General features: G+C 36.0%; 1 protein-coding gene across 1 annotated transcript in view; it reads right to left on the reverse strand.

Moving 5' to 3' along the window:
* LOC150084467 (uncharacterized) overlaps nt 1-16,484 on the reverse strand; it is a 199,009-nt gene extending 182,525 nt beyond the window's left edge. The window contains exon 1 of the mRNA XM_090376248.1: nt 16,371-16,484. The gene's annotated coding sequence lies outside the window, so the exon portion shown is untranslated. The remainder of the gene's footprint in view (nt 1-16,370) is intronic.
* Nucleotides 16,485-16,979: the final 495 nt, after the last annotated feature.

A 16,979-nucleotide genomic window follows, 5' to 3' on the forward strand; every position in this document is an offset into this window, starting at 1 on the left:
TGATCAGGTTAAGAACCTGAGGGGACACAGATTTAAATTGAGTAAAGACAGTTGTAGAACAGATGTACAGAAATTTGCCTTTAGCCAGCAGGTAGTTGATTGGTAGAACAGACTTCCATCTTTTGTTGTGGAAGTTGATAGCCTAATTAAATTTAAAGCTAAGCTCGACAGGCATTTGGAATGAATGGAGGGGTGAAATAGTAGGGTTTTTTTTTTTTTTTGGCTGATGCTGCATAAGCTTGCTTTCTTACATCGTATGCCTTTACTAATGCTAATAAGATCTAAGAATAAATCAGCACTTGAATTAAGAAGTATAACAAACTTTAGTTCACTTTTTGTAAAAGGCAGGTAAATTTATATAATTTTGTGATTTAAACTCATAGATAATAAACAGGAAAGATTAAATGAGTAGTAATGGCCTACCTATCCAGGGGGTGACACTGGTAACTGTGGGGGAAATTCTGCAAGCTGGATGGCTGTTTGAGTAATGTTCAATTTCTTCATTTCTGAACTTTAAATCTATAAAAATGTGCAGTATTATTAAGGATTGGTATAAGTGAGGTGTAGATGAAGTTATTCCTCAGGAGACACCTTGAAGTGAGGCTACAGAATGAATTAATACTGCTGTTTATTATTTGCAGATAGTACAGAAGGAAATTAGGCCAACTGAAGACACCCTAAGGGGTAGGTATTATTAATTATTATTATTATAATTAGCCATATGGTGCAAGGAAGCCTGAGGCTTTTGCTGCACCAGCCCAAAAAAAAATTTGAGTTATCCCTGAGAGAGAGAGAGAGAGAGAGAGAGAGAGAGAGAGAGAGTCAGAAATAGAAGGGAATCACCAAGAAAGAGAAGAATGATGATATCCAGCTCAGGACCCCTGGGTGTGACAATCTCATACTCACCAGATGTGAGCCCCTGGGGGTAAATTTAAAGTTATTTTGTCAATGAATCCCACCAGGTTAATGTTAATCTTTTTTTGTGTTAACAAGATCCTGTTTTATATAATCAGGGATACAATCCCTAAGATACCATTCACAATCCCTGCTACAATGGATGATTAGACGTGTAACTGAGACCCAACAAGGCAGAGTCCAATACCAGTCCACCATATTAGCTCTGCTCTTGCAGTAGCTAGAACTGCACCCTAATCCAACTGGCAACCCACAAAACAAAAAAAAAAAAACACTAAGAAAATTTGTATTAAATTTTCTACACATCAGTAATAATGCAATAAAAAGCTTTAAGTTAAAATAGTTAATAATATTAATACACAGATTATCACAGGAAAAGTGTCTCAATTTGTATAATGCAAAGAGAACTCTATTATATTAAATTAATAATAAAATAATGTCAAACTATTAGAGTCCTCCGTAGCCGAGTGGTCAAGAGCGGAAGTGCAGTAGCACATGCTCCTTTAGTAGACCGGGGTTCAAGCTCCAGACTGCTAAATACGGTCAATCTGTCAACCCGCACTGAACCAGCATGGCAGATTATGGTCCATTTCCCTCAACATGAATTGCTGAGGAGGCTTCCATCCTGTAGTGGGTTGATAATGGCTGCAGTTTTATTAGTGGAGTGAGGTCCTGTCCTTAACGAGAAAATTCATATGGTAGGTATGTGTTGGCAAAATAAATAACATCAGATCTCGAGGGCCTTTGCAATAGAGGCAATTTTATTATATATATTAGAGGCAACTTTATTATATTAAAACTGCACAGCAGTTTTTGGTAAATTGCTGTGCAGGAAAAAAATGTCAACAGTTTCCAGGCTTAGCTGTTTCTTCTTTTTTTGGATTAGAAATCCAGATGCAGAAAACTCTTTCATCTGCTACACTGCTGGTAGGTATGGCAAGAATTAAATCTCTCCCATTCACCTACTGTATCGACCTAGATGAGGTGCATATAACTCATGCACCTTGCTTAATCAACCAAAACTACAATTGCTGTTCATAATGGGGATGTGGGGAAATTGCATCCACCTGTATTCCCCCCATGCAACGTCCAGCACCAATTTCAAACTAGAAATGATCCTTTCTTAATTATATTAATTTATTTACTTAATACGGTTTCTTATTAGCTTTTGATACTGGTACACATGGAAAACTACTGTATAAGTTGGGGCAGTATCGCATTAAGGGCAAATTGCTGTTATGGATAAAGAGATGGTTGAGTGGGAGAAGACAGAGTATTAATCAATGGACACTGCTCCTTGTGGACTAATGTTATTATTGGTATCCCCCAGGGTCCGTGTTGGGTTCATTGTTTTCTGTATTTATCAATGATATTGATGAAGGTATATTAGCATTAGTAGAGGCATATGATGCAAGGAAGCAAACTTATGCAGCATCACCCAAAAAAAAAACCCTTCTCCCATTTCACGGGGAAGGGGAAGTCTTGCCTGACCAACTTGATTGGATACTATGATGCAGTCACAAAAGAACTGGATGCAGGGAATAACTTTGATATTATATACTTGGATCTTAGAAAGGCTTTTGATACTGTTGCACATGGAAGACTGCTACACAAATTGGAGCAGTGTGACATTGGAGGCAAATTGCTGCTATGCATAAAGGGGTGGTTGAGGGGGAGAAGACAGAGAGTGGTAATCAATGGACACTGCTCATCGTGGACTGATGTTATTAGTGGAGTCCCTCAGGGCTCAGTGTTGGGTCCATTATTGTTTTCTGTATTTATAAATGATATTGATGATGGTATATCGGGCTTAATGTCCAAGTTTGCAGACGATACAAAGGTTGGCAGGGTTGTCAAGGACACTACTGACACTATGCTGCTGCAACAGGATCTGGAAAGGTTGAGCAGATGGGCTGAGAGGTGGCAAATGAAGTTTAACATTGATAAATGTAAAGTACTACACATGGGAAACAGCAACCCCAGAGCAACGTATCAACTCTGTGGTACTACACTGACAGTGGTAGAGAATGAAAGGGACTTGGGGGTGGTTGTGCAGGCAGATATGAAGTTCTCTGAGCAGTGCAGACGGGCTGCAAGAGTAGCTCATGGAGTATTGTCAATGATATACAGGAATTTTTCCAGCAGGGATAAGGAGGTGATTATTCCATTGTATAAGGCGATGGTCAGGCCACACCTAGAGTACTGTATACAGGTCTGGAGACCTCATTTCAAGAAGGATGTAGAGCTGCTGGAACGAGTACAGAGAAGGGCAACAAGATTAGTGAATGGAACAAAGTGGTGCTCTTACGAAGAAAGGCTTAAGTTTTGCAACTTACAGTGTCTGGAGACTAGGCACCAGCGAGGTGATCTGATAGAGGTGTATAAAGCCTTGAATGGTTTAAACATGCTCAATGCTGATGTGATTCTTCCTCTAGCTCAGAAAAATCACCTGAGAGGGCATAAATTCAAATTGAGGAAAGACAGATGTAGGATAGACGTGCGGAAATTTGCCTTTAGCCAGCGGGTGGTTGGTTGGTGGAACAGACTTCCATCCCTTGTGGTGGAGGTTGATAGCCTAAATAAGTTTAAGGCTCAGCTGGACAGGTATTTTGAACGGACAGAGGGGTGAAGTGGAAGTGGGTTTTTTTTTTTTTTTTTGGCTGATGCTGCATAAGCTTGCTTTCTTGCATCAAATGCCTCTTCTACTAATGCTAATGCTAATTTCACCCCTCCGTTGGTTCCAAATACCTGTCCAGCTCAGGCTTAAATTTATTTAGTCTATCAACTTCCACAACAAAGGATAGAACTCTGTTCCACCAACCAACTACCCATTTGCTAAAGGCAAACTTCCACACTTCTATCCTACAACTGTCTTTCCTCAATTTGAATTTATGCCCTCTCAGGTGATTATTTTGAGCAAGAGGAAGAATCAAATCAGCATTGAGCATGCTCAAACCATTCAAGGCTTTATATACCTCAATCAGATCACCTCACAGGTGCCTAGTCTCCAGACACTGCATTTTGCAAAACTTAAGCCTTTCTTCTTAAGAGCAACCCTTTGTTCTATTCACTAATCATGTTGCCCTTCTCTGTACTCATTCCAACAGCTCTACATACTTCTTAAAATGAGGCTTCCAAACCTGTATACAGTACTCAAGGTGTGGCCTGACATTGCCTTATACAATAGTTAATCACCTCCTTATCCCTGCTAGAAAAATTCCTGTATATCATTGACAAGACACCATGAGCTACTCTTGCAGACCGTCTGCACTGCTCAGAAAACCTCATATCTGCATGCACAATTACCCCCAGGTCCTTTTCGTTCTCTGCCAATGTCAAGGCAGTACCACAGAATTGATATGTTACTCGGAAGTTACTGCTTCCGATATGTAGTACTTTACATTTGTCAATGTTAAACTTCATTTGCCACCTCTCAGCCCATCTGCTCAACTTTTCTAGATCCTGATGCAGCAGCAGCGTACTGTCATTAGTGTCCTTAACAACCCTACCAACTTTTGTATTGTCTGCAAACTTGGACATTAAGCCCGATATACCATCATCAATATCATTTATAAATACAGAAAACAACAATGGACCCAACACTGAACCCTGAGGGACTCCACTATTAACATTAGTTCACGATGAGCAGTGTCCATTGATTACCACTCTATATTCTCCCACTCAACCATTGCTTTATTCATAGCAGCAATTTGCTTCCAATTTGTTCAGCAGTCTTCCATATGCAACAGTATCAAAAGCCTTTCTAAGATCCAAATATATGATATCAAAGTTATTCCCTGCATACAGTTCCTCTGTGACCACATCATAGTATCCGATCAAACTGGTCGGGCAAGACTTTCCCTTAACAAAACCATGCTGTGTCCGAGCTATAACTGAAGTCTTGTCTAGATGATCCTGCAGTGCTTCTTTCACCAGTGCCTCCATTAATTTTCCTGAGCAGGATCATCAACAGTTGAACCATCAATATCCAATGGACCAATCTGATTCATCCCTTTCCTTCTAGAGTTTACACAGGTAAAGAACTGTGTTATTTTTCTCTGCATTGTTTGCCAAAGATTTCTCATAATTTGCCTTTGCCTGCCTAATCTCCTTAGTGACTTGGTTACAGACCAGCTTATATCTATCATAGGCTTCCATATCACCCAATAATTTATATGTATCCCATGCATTTTTCTTCTCTACCATATGTCTCATTAGTTCATCTGACATCCATTTAGGCCTAAACCTTGAACAATATTTCTTAGTTGGTATGTAAAGCCTAATAGCTTCCAAGATTAATTCTTGGAATGCTTCCCATTAATTTGCTGTTGGTAATATCATCAGTATCCCACCGTATAGAATTTAAATACTGTCTGAGACCACCGTAGAGAAAGCAAAAACCCTTCACCTTACCCCTGATGTTAATTACCTCTTTGAGTAAATTCCACTTCAGCACACTGTGATCACTGCCACCTAGTGGTTCCTTTATCTGCAGATTCTTAATGCATGAAGAATCACTACTGATAGTCAGATCAATAGTATTACTCCCTCTAGTTGCCTACCAAACATGCTGATGTAGAAAAATGATGATGTAGAGTAGCGCATGGTGTCTTGTCAATGATATACAGGAATGTTTCTAGCAGGGATAAGGAGGTGATTATTCCCTTGTATAAGGCAATGGTCAGGCCACACCTTGAGTGCTGTATACAGATCTGGAGGCCTCATTTTCGGAAAGATGTAGAGCTGCTGGAACGAGAACAGAGAAGGGCAACAAGATTAATGAGTGAAAGAAAGAAATGCTGTTATCAAGAAAGGCTTAAGGTGAGCAAATTACAGTATCTGGAGACTAGGCTCCTGAAAGGTAATCTGATTGAGGTGTATAGGGCCTTAAATGGTTTGGGCAAGCTCAATGCTGATGGGGTTCTTCCTCTTGCTCATATTCCATACCTGAGGAGGCATAAATTCAAATTGAGGAAAGACAGTTGTAGAACAGATGGCGGAAATTTGCCTTTATCAGCGAATGGTTGATTGCTTGAACAAACTTCCATCTGTCATTGTGGAAGTCAACAGCTTAAATAAATTCAAGGCTGAACTAGAGAAATGTTTGGAATAAATGGATGGGTGGGTGAAATGGCAAGGGTTTTTTTTTTTTTTTTTTTTTTAAATGGCTGATGCTATATAAACTTGCTGTCTTGCATCATATGTATGGTGACCATAGTCCTGGTTTAGCTGGAACAATCCCATATTTTATACTGTTGTCCTGGCATGTTTAGCATATGTCCCAGTTAAAAATTTTTATTTCAACTGTATTTTTCTATTCCATAGAGATTAATTAATGCTAACTTCCTAAGGAATTTATGGCTTCCGAATTACTTAATAATAGAATTATTCACAAATGTAGAATCTTACGCAAACAATAAATATGGAATAAATTATCATGCTAGACTAAATCTGAAATGCAGCAGTGCTATCTATTACACAACCAGACAGAACTATCTAAATCAAACAGCGTCCTATGGGCGCCTGGCAGGCTGCAAACATTTCTCTAGCTACACTCAGAACAAATATTTTCATTAAGTATCTATTATTTAAAAATCTACTGGAGAAGGCTTAACTTAAATATAATAATTAATAAAATATTTTTTATTTTCAGCCATATAAACAAAAAAACGAAAATACACTTTAGAACAGGACTAGAACAACTACGTGCAGTTTACGTGCATATAATTAAAAAGACGTGAACACTAACTTTGTGCTGATTTTATCTCGGATTTCCTTCTTTTAAACAATCGTATTGTCTCGGTTTTATCCCAGATTTTCTTCTCTGGAACACATTTTGTCCCATTTTTGCTCCAAAAGTATATGGTCGCCCTAATCATATGCCTCTACTAATGCTATTATTTTATATCCTTGGGCTTGGTTCATGCCCTAAGTCAGTGGTTTTCAACCTTTTTTTTAAAAACGGCACCCCTAAGTAATTTAATTTATTTTATTTTGCGGCAACCCTACTCAATTTTCTGCTTGTTAGATCCGATTCTCTCCCATTTTGTGTGTGTGTGTGTGTGTGTGTGTGTGTGTGTGTGTGTGTGTGTGTGTGTGTGTGTGTGTGTACACTCATATTATCTAATATTAAAAAAATATATATATGATAGTTATTACAATGATGTAATTATAAAAATTAAATTTCATAATACAAATTATATATAATAATTTAACAGTATATAATAATTTTATTCTTTAATAAAATAGAGGTACTAAGTAAACATCAATTATAGATCACCACAAAATTAAAAAGATACTGTACACCTTTTTATAATGAAATAAACATATAAATTTAAAAAAATAATAAGTTTATGTAACTTAAACTCAAATTACGTGGCACACCTGGAATGTTGTTGCTGCACCCTGGTTGAAAACCACTGGCCTAAGCTGTCCATGTACCATAAAGATTCAAATCAAATCTTTATATCCACATTTATATCTTTATTACTTTAAATGGGTCTGGATATGAATATACACTTTGTAAAAATAATTTCAATTAACAGTAATATTTGAAAAAAAAAACAGACTATTTTAAATGTATGACCATATGTTACTTATTATTGTTATTTGGTTTTTTTTAGGAGCATTAGCAACTAAGGCCATATTGCTCCGGGATATGCGGTGGTCATTCCCTGACCTTTCCGCATCCTCCATATTTGGTGGTGACAGGCTCGAACCCCGGTCTAATCAAGAAGCGTGTACTACGCACTGCTGCTCCTTCCCACCTGGCTACAGAGGCGCCCATATGTTACTTAAATTATACAGTAATTCTGAATCTCTCACTAGGAATGCAATCTAAAAAGTTAATATTTTTTTAAGCTGTAATTTTTGGGAATCTGTTAATGATGCTCTTCGTTTCAGTTTTGTGTACCGAAAGATTTCATGTTTAGTGTAAATTCAATTTCTAATTTTGTGGCACTGAGTGCAGATTTCATAATCAGAAGTGTAACATGGCCTAGATACTATATAATAACAACATCATCATAATCAGAGTTAATTTGGAAATAAAAGAAGGATCTTTTTCCCCCTATTTGTTTGCAGTTTGGCAATGCAAGAGGGGAGGGTTAATAATAGTTTTAAATCTTTTAGATGAATGTATGCATTTAAAGATATCATTAGTGGAGTAGTGCAGTGCAAAATTCAAATTTCACAATAAAAATATAGTACATATATATATATATATATATCTGATAATTTAGCAAATTATGTTACTTAGAAAAAATAATAAACTAATAATTAACCTTAAATAAATTCAAGGAGGAACTGGACAAACTTTTAGAGGGAATGGTTGTGGGAATTTTTTTTTTTTTTTTTTTTTTTTTGGATGATGCTACATAAGCTCATATGCTTGCTTTGTTGCATCACATGCCTCTATTACTATTACGTTCCATGACTTCTTACGTAAGTCGTATTTTACGTAACTCGGGAATGACTAATAAAATATTGCAACTATATCCTTATTATGCCAAAATCACAAAAGCCACACCCAGGAGAATAAAGAAAAATAGTTATATACCATAACAATTAAAAACTTTATCTGGGGACAGTAGTGAAGTAGCTGGGGTGGCACATATGAGAAGAAAACATAAAAAACAAAAAAAAAAAAAAAAAAAAAAAAATGCACGTTATTGTAAAAACTTATATGAATTTCGTATGTGTAGGCTTTATAAGGGCTACTTAGGGAATCAAAACCAAATTGTACATTTAGTCTAAACCACACAAAGAATCAGTCTATACACTTCAGGTGATGAACTGATTGTAACTTAAAACAAGCCTGAATAAGCATAACTAACTTGTGCTTATTCATAAACATAAGTTAGTTTTTGAAATAATTGTTTTATTTTTTTAATTATTAATATAAAATGTTAATAATTAAAATGTTTATGAATAAGCACAACAAGTTACTTATGCTTCCAACACCCTCTGATTAATGATAAGACATTAATCAGAGGGTGTTGTAAGCTGAGTAGAGGTCAGAGAGGTAGTACATGATATGAACTCTTTGAAGTTTTTATTTAGAAGTTTTTTCCAAATTCTGCTCATACAAGTTGTTGTCACATCATTCCAGGATCTTGAAATGTTGTGTTCCAACAAGGATGTTAAACATCTTCTAAAATTTACGAAGATCCATCTTCCCTCGCTCTGTTGCATTTACATCCTTAGAAAATGTTGTCCGTATGTAATAAGCTTTGAATGCACATATAACTGCCTGATCCATTGGTTGAATCAGAGCTGTTGTATTTGGAGGGAAGTATACCACCTTGATGTTGTCATGCAAATCATCTAGATATTTAGGATGACCGGAAGCACCGTCAATGAGCATTAATAATTTAAAAGGCACTGACATTTATATGCAATATTTTTCAAACTTCAGGGACCACACAATTGGTAACCATTCTTCGAAAATAGTTATTGTCACCCAGACCTTTGAGTTAACCCCGAAGTGTACAGGAACGATTTCTTGTCAGTGCCCTTAAAAGGCCGCAGGTTTTCTGAGTGATAAACCACTAAAGGTTTACATTTATAACCCACTATGTTACCGACCACTAACAGAGTTACCTTGGTCTTTTGCAGCTTTAAACCCAGACATCGCCTTTTCTTCAATAGAAAAGTAAGTCCTATTAGGCATTTTTTGCCAAGAAAGGCTAGTCTCACCCACATTAAATATTTGTTGCGGCAAATAACCACCACTTCTTATAATCTCATACAATTCGTCGTCAAATTTTTCGGCAGCCTCACCATCTGTGCTTACTGTTTCACCACTTATGGCAACGTTATGATATCCACTTCTCTTAGAGAAGCTATCAAACCAGCCATGACTCACAACAATGGTGGTTTCAGTATCATCACTCTTCTTCTTCTTAAGATCCTCAAAAATGGCAGTTTAATGCTAAGTCATTGAAAATGGTCGGAAAACATGAATTTCAACTTCACCACAAAACCCGATGTGTGTAACAAATATTGCATAGAAAATGCAAATAGCATTAATAATAATTAGCATTAGTAGAGGCATATGATGCAAGAAAGCAAGCTTATGCAGCATTAGCTAAAAAAAAAACATCAAACAAAAGCTCTCAAACAAAACTGAACTGACTGCAACCCAGAAAGAAAAGTGGGAAAGGATGTAGAGACAAAGAGCTAGAATGTAATTCTCCAAAGAAATAGCTGATGGGACACAGTACACATGGCTTGATTGTTGTGGGGTTTCTCTGAAGTGCTTTGACGTAGTTTGCTTGTCTCAAACACGTGTTGTCAAATATTTCTTCAGAATTTTTAAAGCAGAAAATGAAATGTTAAGTTTTTTCTCTGTATTCCATTTATGCCACAGGTTATTATCCAACATAGTTTGTATGGGAATGAAAATAAAAACTTATACTTACTGTTAATTCATTCGACTTCACTCTTAATTATACAGAAAGTGTCTTTATGATTTTACCAAAAAAAATTTATGCAAGTCCGAAGTTATGTAACTTGGGAGGTAACTGTATTTAGAAAGGTAGAGCATAATATGACAGCCTTTGTTATCAATATTTTGGCAGGAATTTCATAACTTGACACTAATAAATTGTATTTTAGCAAACAGTCAATCAGTGTTCTAATGTGTAATAAATAAATAGTTTCTGAAATCATAAGATTTTGTAATTTTAAATTTTATTTAGAAATAATTATGGATTCATCTGGAAAAGTGAGTCACATTATGCCAAATGTTGTAACAGAGTGGAATTGTCAGTGGTAGTTCTGTTAATTTAGGTCTTTTTGCTTGAACTCATATGTATGCCAATTTTTTGCTAGCTGAAGGAGACATTTCTTTGCAGAAGATGCTGGAAATGCAATGAATTAAATTCAAAACTCAACTTACTGTCAGACATGAGTGAGTCACTCAGAAAGTAAATTGATGCCCTACAGCAAATTTAGTCTGAGAGCTCATCAGACAAGTGGCTGATGCTATAGCAAGCAACATGCTACTGAATCCAGCCCCAGAAATAGATCAACCAGTGCAAAATGCACTACCTCATCCAGAAATGGTAGTCTCATTGATGACTCAACTGTTAGGGATATAGGGAAAATATTCTGTAAGAATGACAGATGGCATAGAACCTGAGTATGTCTTACCAAGAGCAAAAATTTATGATATAAGAGTTTTAGCTTGTAATGGGACTATTGGGTGCATAGAAATACATGTGGAGATTAATGATTTAAAGCTTAATTTGTTCGTTGCCACATATAGTTGCAAAGTTCCTTTGTGCATACCTTGGGGTGCTGGAAAAAGTAAGCAGTCTTTTTGGTAAATGGAAGGGGTTTCATCTGTGAAGAATCATCATTGCAAGTAACATGAGCATCTGACAAAGAACGGATTCAGTGCAATCAGCATCAACATACTCTCTAGCCCTGTTTCTTTACAGTCCTGATGTCCCAGGATGTGGATCCATCGTAACAACCCTTTAGGGCAAAAATTTATAGGAAAACACTTTTTACACTAAATTTTATTAGTACACACTAAGGATTTTTTTTTTTTTTTCACAAACTAAAGAATTAAAATTCATAATCTTCAAAAATATTTTACCATTTCTTGGGGAAAATACTGTTTGTTATTTGGTTTTTAGGAGCATTAGCAACTAAGGCCATATTACTTCGGGGATATGGGGTGGTCATTCCCTGACCTTTCCGCATCCTCCATATTTGGTGGTCACGGGCTTGAACCCCGGTCTAATCAAGAAGCAAGTGCTACGCAGTGCTGCTCCTGCCCACCTGGCTATGGAGACACTGTGGAAAATACTAAACTAAATAAAAATAGCTTCAACATAAGCAAAGAACATATGAAAATGAACTAAGTATACAGTTTTTATAGCACTCAGAGATTGAGGAAGACCAGGACAATGACAACAAAGCTAAAGACCATCTCAAAGTGGCCTCAAACTAAAGAATTAAAATTCAACAAGCAAACCTTAAAAAAATTTTACCTTTTTTCTTGTGGAAAATACTAAAGTAGATAAAATAACTTCAACATAAGCAAAGAACACACGAAACCTTGAACAAGAATACAGCTTTCATAGCACTCTCCAGACAGTGCAATTGACCCTAAGAAAAATTCCACCCTAATGCAAATAGCCCATGGTTCAATTGGTGTGCCTATGTAACTTATATAATGATCTCAGACAGGCATTTGTTAGAATAACTGCTAAAATTAAAGGTGAGCAAGGTTCCAGGGGATGATGGTAAATATTCATTTGTAATTTAAAAGGCTGCATATGACTATCAGACCATTGGGAATGTTAATGAGAGCTCAACTGAATTAAGGAAAGATCCTTTAGAAGTGCTAATGTCTCCCCAGTCCACACAAAGGTAGTGCTAGAGAAGAGGTAGGTAATTATAGGCCAGTGCTTTTGGCTTTTGTGGTAGGGAAGATCATGGTTAAGGATGTCATTCAGGACCATCTAAACAAGAATGATATCTTGACTAGATCACGACTTTGGATTGTTAAGGGGCAGGCCTGACCAATGTGATAAATTTCTGTGCTGTAATCATTAAGCAGTTGGATGCAGATAACAAATTTGGCATCAGTTATCTAGACTTTGTTGAAAGTTTTTATATGGTTCCTTATGGAAGGCCGCTATATAAACTGGAAGAAAATGCAGTTATCCGTAAGATCCAATACAGAATTACTAAAACATAGGATACTGAGGGTTGTCATAAATGGTCAGTCTTCAATGTGCACAGGGTAACAATTGGGATCCCTCCTATAAATGATAATGATGAGGGTATCCAAGGAACACTAACAAAATTTTCTGATGATATAATTTGAAAGTGGGAATGGTAGTTAACAGTGAGGCAGGTCATGATGCTCCAAAATCACTTGGATTGGTTGCACATATGGTCAAAAAAAAAAAAAAAAAAAAAAAAAAGGCAATTAAAGTTCAATGCCTCTAAATATGCATAGGTAGATCAGAAATCCTGAAAGGGAAAAAAGTCATTATCCCTGTTTAAAAAACAAATTTGAAATATTGTGTTCAGGTCTAGAGGCAGCACTTTGAGAGAGTTCATGGAAGGACAACTAGACTGATGAAAAGTGCAGAGTGATGTGCATATGAGGAACTGTTTAGAAGGTATGGTACTGTAGTTTGACAGCCAGACATCTAAGAGATCTGATTGAGGTGTAAAGGCACTGAAGGTTTCTAGTAAAATGAATGAGAAAAGTTTGTTCTCTCTTGTGAGTGAGACACAAACTAGGGGTATACATATAAAATCTCAGAGAATAATAGAAGATTAGATCTCATGAAGTTTACCTATGGGCAGAGGGTTGTTGAACATTAGAATAAGTTATCTCTCCATGTGGTGAATTCAGTGAGGCTGACTAATTTTAATGCAGAATTAGAAAACAATGAAAGAAAAGTGTAGCTGAAAAAAAAAGCAAACTTATTGCAGCATGAGCAAAAAAAAAAAAAGCTTCCCACATCATCTGTCCATCCTTGCCAATAGTTTTTCTAGTTCTGCCTTGAATATATTCCAAACACCCACTTCTGCAACAACAGATGGAAGTTTGTTCCAACAATCGACTAATGGCTGGCTGAAGCCAAATTTCTGCATACCTATACGGCTACCATCCTGTCAATTTGAATTTCTGCCTTCTCAAGTGTGAAGTCTGATTAAGGAGAAGAATAACATCAACACTGAAATTACTTCAATTGCCATCTGTCAGCTAGTGAAACCATGTTTAGTCTCCAGAGCAAAGTTTCAGCATCCCCTCACCTCCTTCAACCCATGCATGGTACTACTAGTACTAATTTGGGTGGTAGAGGACGACAGTTTGGGGAAATTCAAAGGTCATCTGGATAGTACTTTCAGGTAAGGGAAGCGCATAGGATGATAGGTTTAATTTCCTTTTTATTTATATTTTATTTTATTTTTTTTAATTATTATTATTTAGTTATTTTATAATATAATGTAGTAGATGACTCATCAACTGGTAAAATAACACCACTTTGCATAATGGGGGTTTAAAGTGGTGATACCCATGTTTAGTCTCCAGAGCAAAGTTTCTGGCATCCACCAATCTTAAACATGCACAGTACTACTAGTACTAATACTCACTAGTACCACTACTAATACTAATATAAAATAACACTAATAATAGTTCTATAATATAATAATTACTAGGGCTGACTCCAGATTATGGTACACCTTGTCACCATATTGTGGGCATGGGCAAATTTGCAATGATTTAAACAAAAGTGTGGGTTTTTTAAGAGACTTTCATTTTTGGCTGGTGAAAAAATCTTAGATTAATTTACGGCAGTAATTCAGGACAGATTTAAGCAAAAGAAGCCACTTCCTCCAGAAGAGTACCCATAATCTGGAGTGCAACCCTTACTAGTACTAGGTGGTAGCTGACTATCATGAACTAGTGCAATACCATCACTTTGCTTATTGTAGGCTTGAATTGGTGAAACTCATGTTTAAATAAAATAAATAAAATTTTCTGTTTATACTCCGGGACGACCAAACGGTCAGAGGAGTTCACAAGATGGACATAATACAAGAAACAGCACTGTATTCAGCAGTTACGGGCTTGAACCCCGGTCACTCAAGGCACATGCACTTATACACCCATGCGCCTGACCACTAGGCTACAGCGGCAAGGCCAGTCTCCAGAGCAAAGTTTCTATCATTCATCCCCACCTCCTTCAACCCATGCATGGTACTACTAATACTAACCAGTGCCACTACTAACACTAATAATATAATACTTCATATTAATAGCAATACTTACTAGTACTAATACTAGGTGGTAGTCTCATCAACCATGCAACATCAGCACTCAGGTTATTGGAGGCAAGAAGTGGTGAAACCCATGTTTAGTCTCCAGAGTAGTTTACAGCATTCCCTCCCTCCCAGTCTGTAGTCTTAAAATTAGCAGAAGGTATACTCTATAAATGTTATTAATGAATGTTATATTGTTAAATATTTTAATATGTTTTTTTCAAATCTTTCAAAAAGCAGAAGGTACACATTATTCACCTAAAAAAATGCAGAGGGTACATGGTGTATACCTATATATATCCTCCACTACAGCCCTGCTCCCTCCCCATTTCCTTCACAACCCATACAAAGTACTAAGCACTATTGATTTTGATACCTTTCATGTTTAGGGTTTTCATAAAAAAATAAAGAAAAAAAAATAAAACTGTTTAAGTGTGAAAACATCTAAACAGATGTCTACAGTGAATGCTTTAAATTAGAGGACAAGGAATTAAAAGAATTTAAAGGGTGTAAAATGGACTCCCTGGTCTATTTTCCAGCTATTAAATTCCTTTACAGTTCTCTTTAAACTTCCATTACTAAAACCACCAAATGGAACATAGCTACTTGTGTGGCATCTGTTAAACTTGCAATTTTAACTTCCTGTTATCAGTAATATACTTAAACAAAAACAGAAAATATTGCATAATCATTTACAGGTGAGTGATGAGTAAATATAAATGGAAATGTATGATCACACTCCTAAATTCAGAAATGACAAAAAAGTGGCATCCAAAGAATGAAATAAACAAAGGATAATAATTCCCAAATGTGAACAAAAAATAAATAAAAGATTTCAATACATTCGGCTGTTACTTTTAATAAGTACAGCAAATAATTTGCTAGCTTAAACTTAAGCTATGTATTTGTGTTTCACCCAAAGTTTCACTAAAAGTGCATTGTGTTCCTATTGTTGATGAGGTTTACAGACAAATTTTGATGAAATGGCTAACTTAACAAAGAGCAACAGCGATGACCAAAGGGAAAACCTCAAATTAAACGTTCCAATGTAGAAATCCTATCAAAATAATAAGTCCCAATTTTATAAGCACAATATGATCCATGCAAAACTTATATGCTAAGCAAAGAACTACAAGTATAACAAACAATTCTAAATATTAGTCTTACAAACATTGTATAAAACTGACGCGGGGTTAATTTCATACTGAGTGTCTAAATATTATACTTCTAAAACTGTCACAGTAGTCTCGCACATACCCACACCATAACAAAATTATATTACGTATTTGACGCAATAGCTGAAAGGGAGTCTTTACCATTGGATTTTATACCTCAAAACGGCTAATGCAATAAAAAAAATATGGTACAGCCAAATTGTAAGCGACTTTTATTTGGTAAATTGTGGAGCAGCGCGTTCTCATACACCGGTTTTAGCCAAAATAAATATTTTCTGGTTTTTGTTCTTCAGTTAAGTGATGTAGCATGTCGACACCATCAATATTATTTATAATGAAAGCTGTCAAACTATAGATGGACATCTAACAATTTTCCAGATTCAGGCAAAAACACTAACTGCGCATAGTTATTCTCTTTTCCACAAACAGTTATAAAATAAACAAATAAAAATAACGATGTTCGTGCAGTTCTAATATTACCTCTATATATTGAGAAAAACCATCTCTTCCATTGATCTACTGTATAAAAATTGTACAAAAATTCTTGATGAAAGGGCGTTAATTAATTCGAAATCCAAAATAATAAAACGTCACTGTTTCCGATATTTAACTTAAATTGAAAATATGTTAAACATAAGTAAAGGTATACTAGAAAAATTATATTCGATTTTTCATTGTGCTAGAAGTGAGACAATAACCACCATAGAAGATATAACAACATGCCTTATTCAACCAGGTTTTTTCTTAAAATCCCTTCCTACTTTGCTAACCGCGGCACAGGTGCCCCCTAGTGGTAGGAGGCACAGATTTCACTTATTATTTATTTACAAAGACAAAAAATAATCATAATGCTCTTTCCTTTCGATTTTGTTCTTTTCTAGGACGGACCAAGGCTTACCGGAAGACAGTTTCAGTTCGTCACATGCATTAGTAATATTATGAACATGTCCTTAATACCATAAATTTGCAAGCTGTTGAATAAAACTGTTAAATAAAACTGTAGATGCTTGTTCAATAATTTCATCAACTGGACTATCCTTTCACATCCTTCTCAAAAGTTTATGAGTCCTTTCATAAAATATCTAGGTA

The sequence above is a fragment of the Mastigoproctus giganteus genome, chromosome 6, assembly GCF_048544385.1.
Source record: "Mastigoproctus giganteus isolate SK-2022 chromosome 6, ASM4854438v1, whole genome shotgun sequence".
Classification (NCBI taxonomy): domain Eukaryota; kingdom Metazoa; phylum Arthropoda; class Arachnida; order Uropygi; family Thelyphonidae; genus Mastigoproctus; species Mastigoproctus giganteus.